Here is a 21,130-nt window from a genome sequence, read left to right as displayed (position 1 = left end):
CAGTTATTTATAGTTGGGATACAGTGCCACACGGTCCTTGCTCATCACCTTGTCCCATATCATCCAACCCACTTCCCTATTCCTTCCTCTTGTATAGCTCTGAGTTGCCATGCTGGCACAATTTCCTACAACCCGCAGCTTATTTCCTGACTTGGTGCTCTTGCAGGTACCTTGCCTCCAAATTCACGCTTTTTTCCTCCACAGAAAAGCTCCATGAGGGCTTTCCATCTCTGCTGAGGACTCTCGTGGTCTCTGCTATTCTAAGGCCAAGTTGCAAAGCTTTATTCAAGAGGATGTTCAGGTAGGGAGTGATGGAGGGTGACTGTGGGATATGTTGGTTGTCCCATATCCAGTGGGAAAGGCCATCATGTTCCATCAAGGATTCAGGCAGGCTAAGCCTGTGAGGCAGGTACTTGTTATGCTGTTTTATTGTATGCTGCCAGATACAGGTATAAACAGCTCTTTGGAAATTGGAGAAGGCTAATAGCCTAGGGGTCTAGATTCACATTCTCTCCCTCCTTCCCACATTTTCCTGATAATCAGAAGACTTGTTAGATAATGGTGAGAGGCAGACAGAATTCCTTACAGCAAACAGCCTGAGGGATCACAAGTGGGACACAACTCAAGGGCTAACTGAGATTTCTCAGGAGTACTAGAAAGGCTTGTGGAATAATCAGCATGTCTGAAGCAACTCGTGCCTAGGTCAAGCAGCACAGATACAGACAGGGTCCCTTCACCTTGGGGCACTTTCACTTTGCTTATGTCTAAGGATGATCATAGCTCTCAAGAGAAAGCTGACAGAACAGTGTAGGCAGGTTTCATAAATACACTCAGTGGACATGTTACACTTATGCCCTGTGGAGCTGGTATTGAGTGCATTGGGCTCATCCTTATAGATTTACTTTCTCATTACTTCAGTGATCAGGACAAAGCTTACAAATGTGGGTATGAGTAAACAGCATCCAGACACAGGGAAGTCTCTTAGAAGATACAAATGGTACTTTATAGTTGTTGTCAAATTTGTAGTTTTTCATCAAGTCACAGTACCACTAAATCAGTATCAATGTCCCTTCCTCCCATCTCATTGCTATCAAGGCATGTCATGAGAATATACATAAAACTTACCAGTAGGTCCAGATATCCTTTTCTATTTCTATAGCCATTTGATTTTTTTCTTTAATTCACTACAAATCATAATCAGTCACAGAATATTTATGCAGCAATGAATAAAAAGGTATGTTCAGTAGTTCATACTGATTCATGCATGATAGGATCCATTTGTTTCATGCTCTAAAAATTCCATATTAATAACTAAAAACTGTTTCCATATTTAGATTTTTTTAGTTACATAACAGACATTTTCTCTCTTTAAATATTGTTTGAAATCTACCTTCCTTTACAAACACCAATCAAACCCCCTTTCTTTAAAGAAGCAAAACAACTGCAGCTGGAAAATTGTTTCATCAAAAGTAATTAAGGTAACATGTTGAGGTAAAGTCAGAAAACTCTAAATGTGAAACTGAAGGGGTAACAGTATGAGTAAAATATGGCTATCCACCATTCTGTTCACTGTATAGTAACCTTTCAAAAGACAAGGTTAACTTTAATTCAGTATAGATAATGACCTTTTAGTGCTCAGTAAACCTAGAAGACTTTGGAGTTTTCTTAGCTTGAAAAAGAATAGGAAAGTTGGTGCAACTCAAAGGAAGCAGTAACTTTTTTTTCAAGGATTGGGTTTCTGGGAAGATTAATATCCCGCCTTCATTTAGGCTGCAAGTAAAAGGCAAGAATCTATTAGTACAGAGGTAAACAATGAATAATAAGGAAAATAAAGAAAAAAAAATTAGATTTCTAAAAGGATTCAGATTAACTTTACCGCACGTTCCCATTTTATGCAAATGATGTATCCTTCTACTCTTATTTTGTCCCCACTGGAAAGAAATAAACCCCAGGCAATTTCTGATAAACTACCCCATATCGCCAACCACAAGTATTTAAAATCACAAATCAGGCTTTTAAATAATGACATCAGCTAAAAAATGGCATGATTTTTAAAAGCAATACATCTGTTTGTGTATAAGTATGCATGTATATTCTTTTAAACTAACCCTCCAGTATTTGAGATTTTATCATTCACAAGGTCTTTTTTTTTCTTTTTTCTTTTCTTTTTTTCTTTTTTCTTTTCTTTTTTTTTCCTTTTTTTTTTCTTTACAACATAAGAGGGCTGAATATTGTAAAACTTACAATAAAATCACAAATATTGGCAACGTCATGTCTCCCCTGGGCCCCAGTTAATAAAATGCAAACTACCGATAACATAAAATAAAATCCCAGGACAACAGCAAACCTTGTTTTTCTACTATGTTACCACATGGGGTAAATAGTGGGTGGGCATGTAGGAGAGTGCACAACAGAGTACAAAATAAACACGAACTCGTTTCATTTGAGGAAGAAAAAGCCCTAAACTGATCTGTATTTAGTGAGCCTTGAACAATGAGTATGGCCTAAGGACTAGAGCAGCACTGGTGATAACTCTTGCCTACTGCAAAACATATTGCAGGGCAAATGGAAAAATAGTCTCAGAGTCTTATTTATTTATTGTCCATCATCAAAGGCAGGCAACTGCTAAAGGAGCTTATGGTAGTTCCATCAAGGGGGGCAGGGTGAATCTGATCAAGGTTTTTTTCCCTCCAAATCAAAGGATTAATGGGTATGGGTTTTTCTGGACATTCAAGCTGGTCCCTAGGTACTCATAAGAGACTGTGAAAAATCTGTGATCTCTAGTTAAAATCAATGGCAAACTTTCAGCCGTAGGCATGAGAGTATAAACAAATTACTATTTTAGCCTAGAAGTAGTCTAAAAACTTATATAAAAAAGAAAGTCTATTCCCTTTCCCATCAAAATTACATGGTTTTGCTATAGTAGATTCACAAAAGCCAAATGTGAGCAGTTTTTGGTCAGTGCAGAGGTTTCTGTAGAGTTTCCCAAGCCTGAGTTGGCTTGTGCAGAATGACTTTACTGCTCAGCAACAGGCACATGAAATGAAATCAGTCACTGCTGCTGCCTGTAGCCATGCATTTGGATATGCTGTAGTGCTTTTTAGCGTGATAGAAAATATCACAGAACTTTAGAAGAAATGGTTACACCTGATTAAATTATTTAAAATCTCTAGAGTTACATCTCTTTTTATGGCATTAAATTGACTTACCTGTTAACTTAGGGAGTGTTCAAAATCCTACTAAAATTTTATTGTATTTAAGCTATAGAGGCATCTAGAATGGCACAGTGAATTATGAAGCAGCACGGAGACGTACCATTTCTCATTAAAAAGCCTTTACCACAATTAGATAGATCTCAGAAGCATTCTTTCTATCTGTATTGCTGTTCAAATGCCATTTTTACTATTCAAATGTTTTGAGAATTGATTTTAATTTCTATTACCTTTTCACTGTCATTTCTTCTGGGCTAAGGGACTACTGAGAGGAGAGCAGAAGCAGACAGCAGTAGGAGAAGACTATCTTGGCATGAAAGGCTACTGAGTTCTCCAGAAATAATCTTTGCTATATCTACTGTCCAGACTCCACTTTTAAAGGGGAAAGAGGGTCTTCTTCCTTTCTGCTCAGAAACTTAATGGGAGAACTTAGTCCCCTTTGGTGATGTTTTGACTGGCTGGGAAAACCTTAAAGAAAACAGAAATGGTCCCTTGAAAATACCCTACAAGAGATTTTTGTTGGGCAGCAATTTACTTGGTATTAGCAGGTGATATACTTAGTATAAACAATTAATGGGGAAAATGAAAGACTGATTCCATAGCCTTGTGCGCAGGTCTGTCCACTCACTTGTCATGTATTCCTGTTTTCTATTCCCGTTTTAGGGTTTAGTTTTTCCTCAGAATTTTCATTAAGATTTTGTGAAAAGACTTGTCGTCTCTCAAAAAATTCTGAAAACTTGAATATTTATGAAAAATTAAACTCTATTTTCTGAGTAGTCCTAGTGACCATTTTTATGATGGCTACATGTATTTCCTCAGGCTTTTCAGGTAATCATTCCAGCCAGAAAATATTTTGGTACAATTCACACAGAGGGAGTCTGCTTTTATTTATTTGCTTGTTAGTGCATTTGTTTTTTAGTCTGGTTCCAGAGATTTGAATTCTCTCTTGCACAAGGCAGTCAAGATTCACCTTGCTCACATGGTCTAGAGTCTCAACAACAAAGCCAGACTTAGGTATTTCCCACAATCCATCCTCAGTTCCAGGTTAAAATCTGCAAATCAGCTTTTAATATTGCCCAAAATACAGGAGATAACATGTATAAAATAATTAATTTCAGATTTACGGACATGGATGTCTTTTAAATTTACTTCTTTTTCAGTGTTAGTCATGGATACTTGCTTATTTGCACATATATAGACAAATATTTACACCCTGAAGTAGGCAAATGTAAAGATCTGATTTGCATGCATATATCATATATTTGCAAGAATGTGTGAGGCATTCATGTCTAAAATAGAAAATCTGGCTTAAGGTATTTTTCCAGTCTGAGAAAATTTTATTTATTTATTTATTTATTTATTTATTTCTCAGATCATTAGCATAGAATCTTACAATGACTTTTGACTTAGCTGTCATTGGTTTAGCTTAGGAAGTAATTGGTTAGAAGAGATCATTTAAGAAGGATACTTTACTCCCAGATTCTCCCTTGAAGGTAATAAAATCTTTGGATGGCCAACTGCAGGTGAATAACAGTACTTTTTCAGCCTGTATTGGGATAGTCTTTTCTATGTGTGGAAGATCAAACATGTCCAGCTAAGCCTAAAGGGAAGAGAAGTAATCATAAGGGAACTTGGTAATGGAAGCAAAAAGCTAAGTGGCAAAGGATTGTGGAGGCATTGTTAAATAATATCTGAGGTGTGGAGCAGAAGGCTGCTAACATTTGGATCAAGGTGACTTTCAAGTGGAAAGTGTCCTTCTGCGATGTACTGAAAGCAATATAGGTGTGATGTTAAACCTTTCATGTGGCCAAATTTAAGGTTAAATGCCAAAATGTAACCTCATACAAATTACTAGACTTGAGCACTTTTACAAAACATTTACTCAAAAAATGTTTATAATTACTTAAAATAAATAAACCTATGGCACTTAAGAAATAAATATTTATTAGGACCATTTAGGAGGGAGAATGTTGTATGTGTTTGGAAAATAAACTGGTTTTGTTGGTGAATGTACAGAGATATTAGGGAAGAAAAAAGACTGCTTGATGACTTATTCCCAAACAGCAGCTCAAAATAATTCCTGAAGTCAGTTTACCTCATTTTGTTGTTGTTGCTGTTAAACTGCAAGTTTATTTTAAGACATTTTCCTCTGAAGTTATTGAAGCACATCTTTGACCTTTACTCAAAGCTAATGGATTTTTATCTTGTAGTTGCAGGTGTTTAAATGTGTTCTCTTTGTCTTCAATGAAATTTAGTTGTTGGTGAAAAGCTGGCTTTATTGACAGGCACATTGTTTCACTTTAGATTTGGATTTCTCAGTGTTTTCTTTCCAAGTGCATAGTAACTTAATTTGTACAAAACATAAATAGTAAGCCCAGTTGCACAAATTCAAAAACATGTATTTGCCATCTATTATTAGTATGTTTCCTTTCTGTTAACACAGGAAATCTCACACAAACAAGTGCACTGATAACTGTGATAAACAAGTTGGTGTAGTGCTTATTTTTTTACTGCTTGCAGATTTGAGGACTGCAAAATATATCTCTATTAAAATGAAAAAAAAGAGAAGAAAGAAAGGTAGAAATGGCATGTCTTACTTAAATGACAACAAAAAAAAGTGCAGTTCATCCCTCCATGTTCAGAACGAAACTTATAAAACAGTAAGTGGTATCATTTTTGGTACTGGAACTTGAGTTAACAAAAATAGGAGTCAGCCCCAAGCCTCAGTTCTTGGATTCGGACTTCAGATACTCATTAAGCAAAAATACTCAAGTGCAGCATACTGAGTTTGTAGTGACTGACCATCAGCTGCCAAATTTAGAATTTCCCACTCTCTCCCACAGAGTTTGTGGGTACTTTTAGTGGCAAATTTGTTGAGACTCATTCCAAGAAGAAAATTATGAGAATTGCCTTCCCAGGTCTAACGGCTGTATGAAGTGCACCTGCAAGCATTCCACACCTATGGCATACTTCATACCTTGCCTCTTTTTGTCTGTCGCCTCTAAGTTTGCCTCCCCCCAGGGACAGTGTGAGAGACTTTCATTTTCTCATACTTTCTGGTGTTGGTTAATTATTATGTTCACATCAGCAGTTCTTTTTTTAGATGGGAGAATCTTGATCTAGATATCAACTTAAATGCATGACATGTTCCTTAGTTTTTGCCCTTACTTTATATTCCCTACTATTTTCAAGTATTTAGGAGTGTAATAAAAACTACTATGGAAGTTCTTGAACATGCCAAGACTAAGAGTGATGCTACAAGAAGATTCTCCACAGCCTCTCTGCCCCCTCCCTTTATTTCAGAAGGTATTTAACTACCATTAAAGTAAGAGGGAGCATCATCAAATTTTAGATCCTTGTAGTGAGAAAATCAGGGATAGCATCAAGTAGATTATTAGTCTACCCGTAAGCAGAAAGTTCTGTGAAGCAAAGTACAAAAATATAGGTCAGACAGTGCAGAAAAGATAAGGCAAGCTAGCTAAACAGTTCAATTCATAGGAAATTTTTTTACCAACTTTGTTTTTACCAAAAGGTGATGATTCACAAAAACAAACTACAAAGCAGTCTGCTTAGACACTTTCCTGATCCAAAATTTTTAAAGAACTAAATACTGAAATATCCCATATTTACATTCTAAAAACACAAAGTTATTAAGGAGACTGAGGTAAAATGACATTTTAAAGTAAAAATGTTAACTTTTTTTTTTTTTTTTTTAAAATGAGAAGGCTAAGCAAAATTTTGACTAATATGAAGTGGTTTTGGTGTCTCAGGTCATGAAAATGTTAACAAACCAACTTTTTTTTTCCCGGTTTAGGATAGGAACATTTCTCAAAATCGGAAAAATGCTGTAAGTTAGGTGTACCAGTTTCTTCGCAAAACCCAGTAAAAAATATACATCCCACTCTAAAATGACTCCATTTTTATAGCTAGGATAAACTGAGCTCATGTGTTAAGAAGCTTTGTGAACATTTCTCTAGATTTCAGAATTTGTGTATAACTTTTATAAGGAACAGCCCTTGTTAGCTATATGTACCTAAAGCACTTGAATAGGTTCTCATCTCATGATCACTGGAAAAAACATTGTTCATTCTCACATGCATTTCAAGTATTGCTTTAGAAATTATCTTTGATAATGTCAGCCTCCTCTTTACATCTTTTTACTGTCTCTCCTTTGTCAATTGCAATAGCCAGATGCCTGGGTTGGCCAGGACAGTCCAAAAATATTGGTTTATGCTACAGCATCTCAAAGATTTTCTTTGAATCACTATTTTATATTAAATTTTCAGAGAAGACATGAGATTTTCCCTGAGTTTAAATTTCCAGTAGAGTTACAAAAACTTAATGCACAGCAAAAAGTGAGATAGCAAAAAGTGAGCTTAGAACACAGCAGTATCACCCAACGTATATGGCCACAGTAGAATTATGATGGAAGCTTGCTCTCTGAGTCCTAAGCTTTTTTTTTTTTTTTTAAATGAACAATGTATATTATAAACATGAGTTAATAATCTTCTTTTAAAGCCGTCCATGCATATGGATTATCTGAGTCTTGCTTATTATATCTTTCCATAGTCTAAAGAGGTCTGAGAACGGAGCAAGGCTGATGCTTACCTGCTATGTAAAACAGATCACAAAACACAGACACATTCCGGGACAGAGGGGAGCTATGCACATTGCAGAACCCCTGCAAGACTGTCCATTTACAAGATGCGTGTTAAGAGGTAGTCCTGAACCCACTGAACTTGAAGTTTAAACAGAGGGCAAAAAAGGAAGATAGGCAGTAAGATAAAGGAAGACTTCTTCTATTTTACATCTTAGAAGCTGAATCATAGAAAGATTAAATAACTTGCCCAATGTTATAAGGGTGCTTAGTGCCCTACTCTAAACTGATCAACCCTCAATTTATTGTTTTATCCTTCTGTAATACACAATATTAACCTAGTTTTTTCCCACAGCTGAAAAAAAAAATCCTTTCACTCTATGCTTCTGGGCTAATTATTTTAAAGTTGGATTTACTATGACCCCTTGAGAAACTCTAGAAGCCTAGATCTCATCTAATAAACTGGGTCTGACAGAAGAAGCATCTGCTGATACAAAAGCCCTAGAACCTGCCAAAAGGAGAATACAGACCTTAATAAGAGCACTTGCATGGCTCTTACCAGTAAACTATGTCTGAATGGAAAGATCTAAAAACTTATATTTACTGTTGTGAATCCCCATTACATCCACAGATGTTCTAGACAAGTTCAGTTGATACGATTATACTGTGACCTTTGGCTGCTGGTGGAGAGTAGCACGCTTAGCAAATGGAGCATGAAGCAAATGGAGCTCTGGGAGACAGCACATGGTGAGTCTATGGAGATAACTGTGACTGTGATGCAGAGAAAACTGTCTGGGGAGCATGTGAGAGAAGAAAGAATTTGTACATTGTTTGGTGGAAGAAAGTCTTTTGGTGTTTTATATATTTGAAAATACAAAATAGATACATTATATATCTGTATAAAATATGGGGAGCCAGGAAATTGGGTAAGAGAATCGGATGTAGGCTATATTAATTTTGATTTCTATTACTTGTGCCAATACCATACCAGTTTGCTTAACCTGTTTATGCTAACAAAAGTAATACCAGGAAATAATGAAATAATTTTGAAAAAAATACTACCTATATGAAAAGATCACAGTCCTATTCCATAATTTTGGTTCTCGATGCAATAACAAGCCAAATAGGTTTTACAGAGTATGGTAAGATGCACAGGGCTCAAATGGTAGTTCATGTCAGTAGCACAGTTACAAAATGCTGTTGGATGTGTGAACTTTTCACCTAAAATTAAAGCCTCTTTTCCAAGTTTTGTGTGCATTGTTTCCCTGTTCTTCCTGAGACACTCCTCCTGTTGCCCTAGTTAGCTTGCCAGAGCTTGCAAAGAACAAGGATGTGGGAATAATAAATTATTCTATTCATTTATTATTCTTGATGAATAGTAAATTATTCTAATAACATTTACTATTCTATTCATTTATTACTGGAGAATAATTAGACGGGAATGGCTTCTAAGAAGTTTTTCCAAAATTAGACTTTAATGGTTTTACTGTGTTTATCTTCACCTGTATGAAAATATCTTTGTAGCTCTCCCCACTTAACTGTTCCCACCTCTTCCCCCACTCAGACACGTATCTGTTTCCCAAAGCTACTCTATCGTTAAAAAATGTTAATCTCCTCCTCTCCCAAAGACCCAGCCTCTTCCTTCACATAGCTGAAACATAGAACATACAGAAACCCTTCCGCTAGTCAGAAGCATCTTGTCTGTGCTAATGAGAAGTGTATGTGAGTGGGGGAAAGACCTGAATGAAGATCAAAGAATAGGTGTGTCTGTATGAGAATAGAGGTTATACGTAAATGAAAGGAGGTGATTATGGAAAGATACATATATGAGTAAGGGAGAGATGCAATTTCTGCACAGATGGTATATCCAGCTGAGATTTTAAGGTTAATGGGACTACAGAGGGGCCCTCGGTTTGCCTCCATGCAGAGGACTCTGTGTGGCTGTCTTGACTTTGACCAGGGCTTATTTGGAGCTGCAGTGTTTGCCATTACTAGATTTCACTCTGCCTTTTGAATTCTAATCTTTCTTTCTTTGTCTCTCCTGGTATTTCAAGTCCCTCAATTTGAAGAAAAAGATGTATCCATGGTAAATCTCCAGATGGCCTTTCTCCTTGTCAAGGCAGGAGGAGCTGAACTGTGTTTTGTTGTTTTGCTTTAGAGCTGTTGTGGAGGAGGGCTGCTTTTTGGCATGCTGCTACCTACCCAGACTGAATATTCCTCTATCTCAAAATCATTTGAGTATGTGACTGAATTCTATATGCGTCCAGAATCAATGGTTCATCTTCTCCAGCTTCCTTTCCTTCCTTGTATGGAAAGAAGGAACTTTCCCTCCCTCTCTTCTTTGTGGAATGAATATAGCTTCTGTGAAAGATTTAGCATATACAATTCACTGTGAATATCATGCCAAATAATACATATGAAAACTTAGTGTTAGCTTACATCCAGTCTGTCTTCTTTTCCAGTCTTTTCACTGAACTTATATTATTGATATAAGTAGTATTGATGAGGCTGACTGCCTACTGTATGACCACTTACATATTTAAATTGGACCTATCTTGGGATCCAACTCACTTCCCAACCAGTTTGATACAAGAACATCCATTACTCTTTTTAATTCTGGGTCTCTAAGGTATAACTTCAGGGTACAACCTTGCAGCAGCTACAAATATCCTTCCTTGTGATGTTGAACTTTGGAGTCCAAGTGGACTAAGCCCAGAAGAGCTACTGCACTGGCTTATGCCTGCTCCATCTAATCCTGAATCCTGTCTCTGACAGGGACTAGTAGAAAGTACCCAGGGAGAGAGATGAGAAACCAGTCAAGGTACAGAATATTTATTCTCCTGATCTATCTTCCCAGCTCACAGCAAACAATAGCTTAATTTAACCATCAAATATTGAATTGTTACATTCACTATCCAAACATACCAGTAGGTGCACTCTTAAGCACCCATACAGCTTTAAAGAACTTCCCCCAGGTCCTGCCCTAAGAAGATCTGAAGTTTCATCTCCTTTGGCTTTGCCAGGATCTCTGGATTGTCTCAGGTTCCTCTCAAGAAGAATGCCTTGCTTCTTGTGATTCTGTGAACATATGTTCCTTATTCAGTCTAGCTGGAAACATCTGAGGAAAAAACAGACTCTTACTGAAACTCAGGATGGCATTAGTTTTCACAAATATCAACAGCAGAAAAAAATTCTTGCAAAAAAGGCAAATTTGAAGAATCATATTTGTGGCCAGGATCTGGTCCATTTCTTTTTAACAGTGCTGTAGAAGCACTATATAATGAAAAATAGATAACTTAGAATTAATAATGTTATTTTTACTAGGCAAAAAGCTGTTTTCCTAGGGGATCCCAGATTTCCCACTTGAGAGCACTTTGACTCATTCACTTATTGGAACTGTAGAGATAACAAAATAAAAATATTAAGAATAAAATAAAAATCTTCTGTGATAAGTACTTATTTTATTTTTTCTGCAAAGATTGCTTCAGGTATGGTATCTGCCAAACCTAGGATAGAACGTGTAACATGAAACACAAGGGGGAGAACATTATCTGTATTGGCAGATCTTGTCAGTGGGAGAATTTCTCTGCCCCAGTACTTATATTGCAAAACTTACTTGTTTGCACGTACATCCTCTACATTTTAAGAGTTGCTTTAGGCTGTAAAGAGAGAAAAATAAGTTAACAAGTCAAAGGTTGTAATGCTTCCGACCCTTTGTCTGGGCAGGTTGATAAAGATGGTGAGAGATGTGTAGAATTGATTTGTTTGGCATGTAAAATGGTCTTGAGATAATAAGTGAAAGGAATCTTTTATGCAGTCCTGTCACTGGCAAGCAGAACCAGTTGGGGCAGGGTGAGTGTCTTTTTTGACATTGCAAAAGAAAAAAAAAAAAGATTGAAAATAGATTGCACTTATCTAATATCACTAATGAAACCACAGTGATGTCAGTTCTGATCAAGCTATAATCGGAGTTGCTGATTGTGTGATAACAGGCTTCCTTTTTACGTGTTTTCTACATGTTTGCAGTGGAAAAGGCCGTAAATGATTAACTGTGGGTGAGTGGAAATATTGAAGAAAAAAATAACTTTGCCACAACAACAACAAATGAGAGAAGGAGAGGACTTCAGAGTGAATGCAGGAGGGAGGAGGAGGAGAAGAGAATTCTGAGTATTATTAAACATGTGAAAGAAGACTCATTTACTTTATAAGAAGTAGATCACTCACACAGACACATTCACAACTTTGTGGTCATTGAAATTTGCGTAAGTGCTGTTAATCAGCTCACCACAGATTATCGTAGCTATTTCTTTGGAAATGACACTTGAATTTAAACCTAATGTTAAAAGGGAAAGCAGTAAAAACATGACTCAAACAATAAGAAAAACCACAGGTTTACTTAAATCCCTTTGGATCAGATTCTGCTGCCTTTACTCACAGTGAGTAGAACCTTACTCGATAAAAAGTCCTTCCTGAAGCCAGTGGAGACAGGAGAGCAAGTGTTGTTCAGTGACAATAAAACCAACAAAATACCTTCCTTAAACCTACCTCACACTCTCAGGATTCTGTAAAAAGTTATTGCACAGTATCCTGTTTGCCAGGCACAGAATAAAGGATTACCCAGAGGTGGATTTACTTAGGGTGTATAAACCCGTCACAGCCCCTCTCATTAGCACCACTGGTATAGTTCATGCACTGTGTCACTTGACTTGATTGCAACTGCATTTCTGTGTCACTGCTCTCATTCACAGCATGGCTGGATCTGTCCCTGTCATTGCAATCAAGGTGGTAGATGGGTAACAAGTGATGAACCTGGGATCAAAACACAATTTTTAGAAAATATGCTCAAATATAGGAGAAGAAAGCATAAACAGCTTGTCTGCTTATAAGTAGCTTGTGAATGCTGTCAGTAAGGTAGTCAATAATTGACTCTACCAGCATTTATCTAGCTGGACCCCACTGCTGCTTGGAAAAAGAGAAAATCACCTCAGCAAACTAGTTAATAAATATGCTTAGCTGGCTAGCCACTGATCTCAGACCCTTTAAAAGAAAATACAGTCATTACTTTATGTATAAAAGAATAATAACCATTCCCTCTTCCAGTACAGGTAGGTTCTAGCAGTCAACAAGCGTTCTGAAGGAAGCAGGTAGGAAGTTGTTGCTAGTAATCTATTGTGTCTTTCTGCTTTTTGTCCTCTAAATTTTTGTTTTATTCTTCCTCCTCCTCAGGGCAGGCATAGAGGTCAACACATGTATAGAACAAACAGAATGTTACCAGTATTATTTTATAACAGGGTTACCTCTTTCATGGTTAGTGTGGAAGTCTTCACAGGCATATTCCTGGATACATTTTGGGAAGCTAAGAAGCAGAAGTAGTATTTGTCCAGAAGTAGATGAAAGGGTAGTTTTTGACCTTTATTACCACTGTGTATTATTTGGTTAACATTGTTATGCAACATTGTTTGGATAGCATTCCTTTAAATGGAGAAGACGTTTCATCCTTATGGCTCCAAGTCTGACTGATAATATCTATCAAAATCTGCTGAATCAACTAAAGTACGTGTGAGCTATATCATCTGTGGGCATGGATGGATGGATGGATGGATGTGAGGTAACACTTGTTACAGCCAAGGGGTAGATCTGTACCCAGTTTCCACAGTGCTCTCTGTAGTTTAATTGTCTTGTTCATTGTATTTTTTTATATCTTCTAGAAGCCATCAGTTAGACAAGTTATCTACAGATATGTGGCTTCTTTTCAATGGCAGCAAATTTGTTCTTTTTACTCCCCACAGCTAAGTTGCAAAGAAATAATGGGTGCCAAAATATCCATACTCCCTTTGCTTCTCTGTGGCTATTGAGCCAGCTGAGGTGCCTGTAAGTCAATGAAATTAGAGTCATGGTCACCTCCAGAATGAAAAGATTGTCACTGTAGATCACAATTAAGGAGAAGACATGGGCTGTAAACTTTAGTCTTTGAGGGGAATACATATGTGCGTATGTGTATATACAACTATATATGCATATACATATGTATAAACATTTTTATATTAGTACATTTTTAATATTCTTTTATAAGCATTGCTTTTTTTAAGATTTCCTGAAATGGAAAATTCTGGGTTTTCCTTTTTACATTCTGCACCGGAACAGTGGGATAACTGAATTTTCTGAAGTAGATAATTTCTGAAATATGAACTGATGCCTCAGGGTAAATATGAGACATATCTGTGAAATCCTTTTAGATGTTATCTTCTAGAATTAAAGGCTAAAAAATGGCAAGTGCTTTCTGTTGGCCAGTGTTTTGTAACCTTGTCATATCAAAAACTGTGATGGATGTTATAATATCAGCTTACCATTCAGGAATAACTTCTTCCCAAAACAACTGAAACACAAACAAAAGCAGAACTTCACTGATTGATTTTTCATTTAAAGAATAACATCAAAGCCTAAATATAAGGTATTTTAGAGAATAAACCAAAAGAGTAGTCATCTCACATACTTTTTTTCCCCCAAAGGAAAGGATAGTAATATTTTAAAGTGATTAAGAATTGAGTAGCAGTAAACTCTTCGTTAAATGTCGAACATAACGGAACCCTGAAGTTGTTAAAAAAACCTAACTTAATATGACAGTTGTCATTACATCTTTATAGACTTATTTGTATATGTACTATAAATACAAGAAATATGCTAACACTATTTTCTTCTGATTTTAATGATGAGCACTTTTCAACCTAGCCCACGCGATATCTTTCTTACTTTAATTACTGTCGGCAATTATTATTGTTCTCCTGTGTTTGGAGTGATAGTGTTCAGCAAACCCATTAGGATGAATGTGCCCCTGTGCTGTGCCATGTACAGAATGGAAAGAGCTCCTGTCTCACTCGTGGGATTCTTCGTCTAAGGTCACCTCATCTCTGTTTTCTCTCTTTGTAGGGGATTTTGAGGTGTTATTAAGGAAAGGGCACTTATGTGAAAAAACAGTGTTGATTTCTCCTGTCATGTGAATGAGAAGATTTTAGGCCCTGCTGTATCCAATTTCCAGGTGATAAAAGAAGCTGTGGAGATGCACTGGTGTGATGAGGGAAAAGTGACAAACAAATGACTGGCAGATGAAAACTGGTTTAGGGATTAAATGGAGGCATAATCTGACCCCAGGCTAGGCTGGGAAGCACAAAATTAATTAAATGAGAAATTTTGGATTAGGAAAAAATGGAAACTCAGCACTTTCCCATGCTTCTCAGAATATGGAGAAGAATGTGTTTGCTGCTCTGAAGTTGCCCAGAGAAGGGAAAGGATGTTGGTAGGGAGCTGGAGATCTTTGGAGACTTTGCTGCCACTGAGAGGCAGGAGTAGCAGAAGCAACTGCTCTTGTTTCAAGGGGCTTTCCATACAGGGATATCTGATTCATCTTGGTCATAAGTAGGTCTCTAATTTGATAAGGCACAATATTTTATTGCTGAGACATAACACACCACTGGGGAGAGAAAGTTGAAAAGTGTCTTAGAAAGTGCCATGATTTGGGAAATCTGGTTTCTTTGCTTTTTTTAGTTTTACTAATGAGTTTTTTATTTTGGTATTATTACTGAGGAATAGCTAAGAAGTTATATCAAAAAGTTTGTTCTCAATTTGTTTAACATTACTGATAGTACGGTATGACAAATAGAGATAGAAGTATTCCTATCTATTAAAAAATCAGTCTTTAGTTTTAAAAAATCCAGATTCTTTACTAAAAAAAATTGGTTGTCATCAATTCATCTATTTGAGATTCTTTATTAAAATTAATAACACTTACTCTGACTTTAGCTGGTTCGTTACTAGTGAACATACTGACTGCTTACCTCTTGTAGGTTTTTTAGTATGCTATGTTAGTAACTAGTCTTTTAAACCTAAGAAGGAGTTTCAGCTACAGCTTTTAAGCAGACTTTTTGTGTATTTTGAAAATCTGCATTTCCCTGCTTTTCTGCAAGTTATTCTTGCTAGCTTCTGGGTTGGTTGGTTTTTTTTTTCCTTTGATTTTTTAATCAGTTCTTTTATTCTTTATGTATTATGATCCTTATTAAAACGCCTATTGGGGTAAATTAATACAGAGACTATCTGGGGCATTGATTGGGAGTGCGTCTTTAAAGACTGAAGACAATATTCTATTGTTAAATTCATTAACATTTTCAGAAAAAAGTTATATTGGTAAGCTTTTTGTTTACAATGATTTTCTGTTTCAGTATACTCTGTAAGCAAGAGAATTCTCTCTTCATTTAGATACCTCTTTGTAATCATAATGGAGATTTGTTCTTGGAATATATGCTTCATATTTTATTTATAGCGAGTCCTAATAACAGCAGAACAATTCCCTCTGGGTTTCCATATTTCTGCCATTATGATAGAGCCAGATATGTTAATCTGTACAAAATCAAGTGGTTTGCCTGGGTTTTACAGAGGCTTTCCCCTATTATTAGGTATTTAGAACACACAAAGTTGCGTTTTTCAGGCTATATGGGAAAGTTTTTAATTAAGTGATAGGTCAAGAAAACAAGTTTATTTGGTGAAGTAATAATCTAGAGGAATTACTATTTTTAGTTTTCTTGTCAAGATGAAGAGAACATTTTCTCCCTAGTTCTAAAGCTCATCCCTTTCAGAGATGCCTTTTCAGCGATTCTTTTGTTCCATTCTCACTGGAAGGCACATTGGTTTAAGAGCATCTTGAATCTGACAAATTGTCTGTTTTCATAAAATGTTTGTGTATTTGTAGTTTATGGTCATATCGACAGGGTGGTCATATCGATGGGTTAAAATATACATTTTGATGCTGGAGTTTTATAGGATGAACATTCTGATCTTGATTAGTTCTACTTTTACAGCAAGCTAATAAAATTATACCTCATGAAACATCTATGGTGGAGGCATATATTAATATCGTACTTTTATTGCCTTAGTCATATGGCAACTAAAAGACATGGCAAAGATCATCCAGTAAGTATTGGTGGAGTCAGTCTGCTGTTGTGAAAACAATGTTCCTAAGAGGTAATAGTGAGATCAGTTACAAACCGGTGTTTTAGCTCCTCCTGGTCTTGAGAGAAAAATGGTTGAAATAAACCAGCAGATTTTAACAGATTTTGAAATAAAACAGTGAGTAAAAGTGATTACTAAAAATGTTGAAAAACACTGACTGTCATTCAAAAACAATTCTGTTAAAAGGCTTTTGCATATCTCACACATTTTTGGAAGCTAATAGAAGGGTTGTTTACTGTAGATAAACCCCACAAAGAGTAAGAATTAAGAAGCAGGGATGATTCTAAGCTTGCCTTAGTTTATTAATTCTTGGTGAATACCAAGGCACCAGAAGGTTATTTCAGATTTATATTGATGCAAGCTATCCACCCATTATAGCGGGTAAAAATAAATTAAGATGTGTCTTATACATCATTCCTATGCACTGCTGCCGCTGTTCTTTTAGGAGAAATCAGGAGAGCAGCAACAGGTATGGGCACTAGGGCACGGAGGTATGTGTTATACTCTGGTGCTTCTTATACACAGGAAAATAAGTCGGATCAACATTAGACTGGAAGATTTTGCAGAAAATCAGCTAATGGAATTGTTTAAATGCCCGATATTCTTTTAAAAATGGTTAAAGGCATAGAGTGGAATATTAGTCCTAAAATTACATTTAAAGCTGTGTTAGCAATACTAAGACAAGAACCCTTTCCCTTTGTAACGTCTCCTGAGAACTGTTTGCTACAGTGGGCATCGGCCTCTCTGCCACCTCAAGATGTGATCTGATGTGGCTGGGGCACCCAATTTGAAGGATACTCCACAGCCAATGCAGAAAGTTTGATACTATGTATGGACAGCCCTATTGCCAATGTTCTGTGTGGTAGCCTTATGCATGTGCAGAGCAACTCTACAGTGTACGTCCAGTGAGGCTTACCTGCACATAAGCAGAAACTCTGCCTGGATGTGTAGGTAGTGTAAAATATCAGTCATCACCTCCCAGGTACGCCAGCTTTCCCTGTCAGAGAGAGGAGCTACAATGACAATTGGTAACATCACATTTCATTTCAGTTTTATTCCACTGGTATTAGCAATGTTTCCATGTGAATCAGATTCTAACTCTCTTACTATGCAAACCATTACAGTCTCAGCATTTACCACTCCATGATCCTTCCTGCACTTAGGAGATAGTCAGTTAATGCAATCACAGCTGAGTGGCAAGTGTTGCACATTAGATACCTACTACAGTCTCAGTGGGCGACATTGTGCCATGAATATTAAGAGCCACACCCTCCAACAGGGAAACACCACCGACTCCAGTGAAGCTGTGCCAGCTTATAACAGCTGAGAACCTAACTCTGATTTTACAGGTCTTGACTATATATTTGAAATACAGACCATTCACCTAACATATGGAACAAATATTTGCACCAAAACACCACATTTAAGTGCATGTGCAGAAAGTAAGACATTTCTTTCTCAAAAATAATACTTCGTTATTCCTGTCACTTCACCCTGATGGCTGTTAAATAGCTTTTGTTTCCCTCTTCTCTCTGTCTAAAACTTAATGTTCTGCTTTTACTTCTACTTCAATGATGTTTGTCCACCACATCTGGTAATTCAGCTGCTTTGTCTGCTAGTGCCTTTAACTTGAATTTTTGTTCATTTTTAATCTCTTCTTCGCCCCACATTACTTACTTTTAATGTCTGATAGATCCTGGCAATTTTACCATTTAAAGAAAATTGAAGAAAAAAAAATTAAAAATCCTTAATTTCACAACAAAAATATTTATCAAAAATTTGCTTTTTCATAAATGTTTTTATTTTTGGAGATTAATAATATGTATCAGTATTTTATTCTTTCCTCCTAAACACTGGAAAAAGAAAAGATAGGGAAAGAAAAGCAAAAAGTTATTCTCATTTTATTAAGTAGGAAATTTCAAATGGAAGGCAATTTGAATTAAAGGACTGTATAGACAGGAATGTACCCTGGCCAGTGGTCAACATCTGGCTTGAGGCGTGGCACCACCAGTTGCAAACAATTGTGGTGTTTTTGCTTGCAGGTTCATCAGTATTTTGTCAGTTTATTTTTACCTTTAAGACTACTGACACGCTACTTATGCCTTTGAGGGCATTTGAACTGACTGTGTTCCATGATCATCTGAACAAATTAATGATGCTATTCTGGATGATTTCCTTGTTTTGCTCTTCCTAGGACCTAAACTCAGTGCTTATAGTGTAAATCCACTTTCAGATGTGCAGTCTGGGCATCAAAAAGGAATGCACGTCTCCTTTCTGCAGGGTTTTTGAAATGTGTCTCTTAGCAATTGCCTGAAGATCACTTCCAGATATGCCATTTAGCTTAAAGAAAAAAAAAAAAGAACTGGGTAAGAGTAATCTGAATCAGCAAGCTATATTTTGAATCGCATCTTGGGAGATTTTCAGACATTCATCATTTCAACAAAGGGTCTCGGAGCGTGATGAAAGAACACAAATTATTTTAAGTGAAAAGAATACCTGCTCATTTTTTGTTAAATTTTAACCCAATAATCAGCCTAATATATATTTGTAAAATCTTGGTTTATATTGGTCACTGTAGAAATTGTTTGCTACCTCTTACATAGTGTTTTGAACACTTTAGTTAAATGTTGTAATAATATGCTTGCAATGCTATTATGTTGGTGTTGTTCAGTAGTATTTACAACTCACCTGCATGTCTCAAAATGGATGCTTTATTGTCCAAATCTTCCTTTGTGAAACATTGGCTATGGGAAGTCTTGTCACAGAACAATCTAAACACAGTGTGGCTTACTATTTCCGTAACATCTGTCTTTTCTACTATAGAACAGATTAACAATTATGTCTTTAAAAAAAACTTGAAACAAAACCATGCAGTTTAGACAGCAGTAGCTAGCTGTGCTACATGTATGTCAGAGGAAAAGGTCTCTCCCACAGTGCAGCTGGTAGGGTTCACACTTTCCCTTCTCATTGTACAAGAGAATGCTATATTATTTCTATTACAAAATGATTGTCTGAGGGGGAAAAAGAAGAGATAGCAGACTCTCCCACCCTTGTCTTTCCATGCATGCAAGGCTTTTCAATTGTGTTAAGCAGTATAGCAGAAGGATTTTTTAAATTAGTGTTTTGTTTTAGCAATGGTTGCTGATGTGTACATGTAATACAGTTTTAATCAAATCCCAAATGCTGAAGACCTTTCAGCAGTATCTTAGGCAGCATTGTGCAATGCTTATTCCACTTGAAGTGGCCACTAGGGAGGTACAATTAGCTGTTCCCATGGAGAAGTTTGTTATACTAATAAATAATAAGTAGTGTAGGTAGAGATGGAATCAATTAAAGATATTTTTGACCATCTAATGGTTTATGGGAATACTAAATAATTGACAACAAGTTTTGACTATGTGTTCCATAAGCATGTTTTATTGTAACTAAAGTGTGACCACAAAACAAGGAATGCCTCGGTGTTGACAGTCATAAAGGTTAACTTATACCACTTTCTTAAGCATCGCTGCTCATAATGTTCACCATTAACCCTTTCTAAAGAGTTAGAATTTAGACATAAATACATATGTACTCCATGCTGAAGCTGCTGCAGCAAAGCTCATTTTCCTTATATTTTTTAAAAACTAAAAAGATACTTGAACTGTTAGGAAAGCGAGAAGTTATTGCTATTTTCACGTTTGATTGAATAACTCAGAATTCATTTTGTTATTTAAGACTGATTTGACAAACTTATTAAAACCATAGCTTAATCACTTTTATTTGTCTGAAGTAAAAATATTGACAGATTCACACCAAAACCAGCTCTAGCCATTCCTTTGGGGGAAAAGGGATTTGTTCGGTAGTGTTTGCTGAAGGCAAAATGCAGCAAATACAAAATCAGATTCACCAGCCCTTTAAGTCTGATTTGTTCCACTCCAACAACAGCTAGTTTTTGGAGGTTTCCCTACCATTAGAGAATTCATGGATGACCTGAACACTGTCATAGCTCTTGGACCACCTTTTTTCTCTTCTTATGTCTAGCGAATTTAATGGAAAAGCTATTGTTGGCATAGATATTTGAAGTCAGAAAGCAGAGGAAGTTTTAGGACTAAAGCTAAAATGAAAATATGCTGTATACAAAAATCATAGTTCCTATTACACTTCAGTACTCCGCAGGATCTGCTGAAGAGCCAAAAGACTGTTATAGTTCTCAATGGCCCTCATTTTTTCAATTAGGATAATAATAATAATAACAACAACAACCACAAAAATAATAATAATGTCTTAGAATATGATGGTAGTAAAAATGGAATGTCTGTTGTTATGATCTATCAGGACATAA

Source organism: Ciconia boyciana, chromosome 2, assembly GCF_034638445.1.
Source record: "Ciconia boyciana chromosome 2, ASM3463844v1, whole genome shotgun sequence".
Classification (NCBI taxonomy): domain Eukaryota; kingdom Metazoa; phylum Chordata; class Aves; order Ciconiiformes; family Ciconiidae; genus Ciconia; species Ciconia boyciana.
This window is presented reverse-complemented; position numbering follows the sequence as displayed.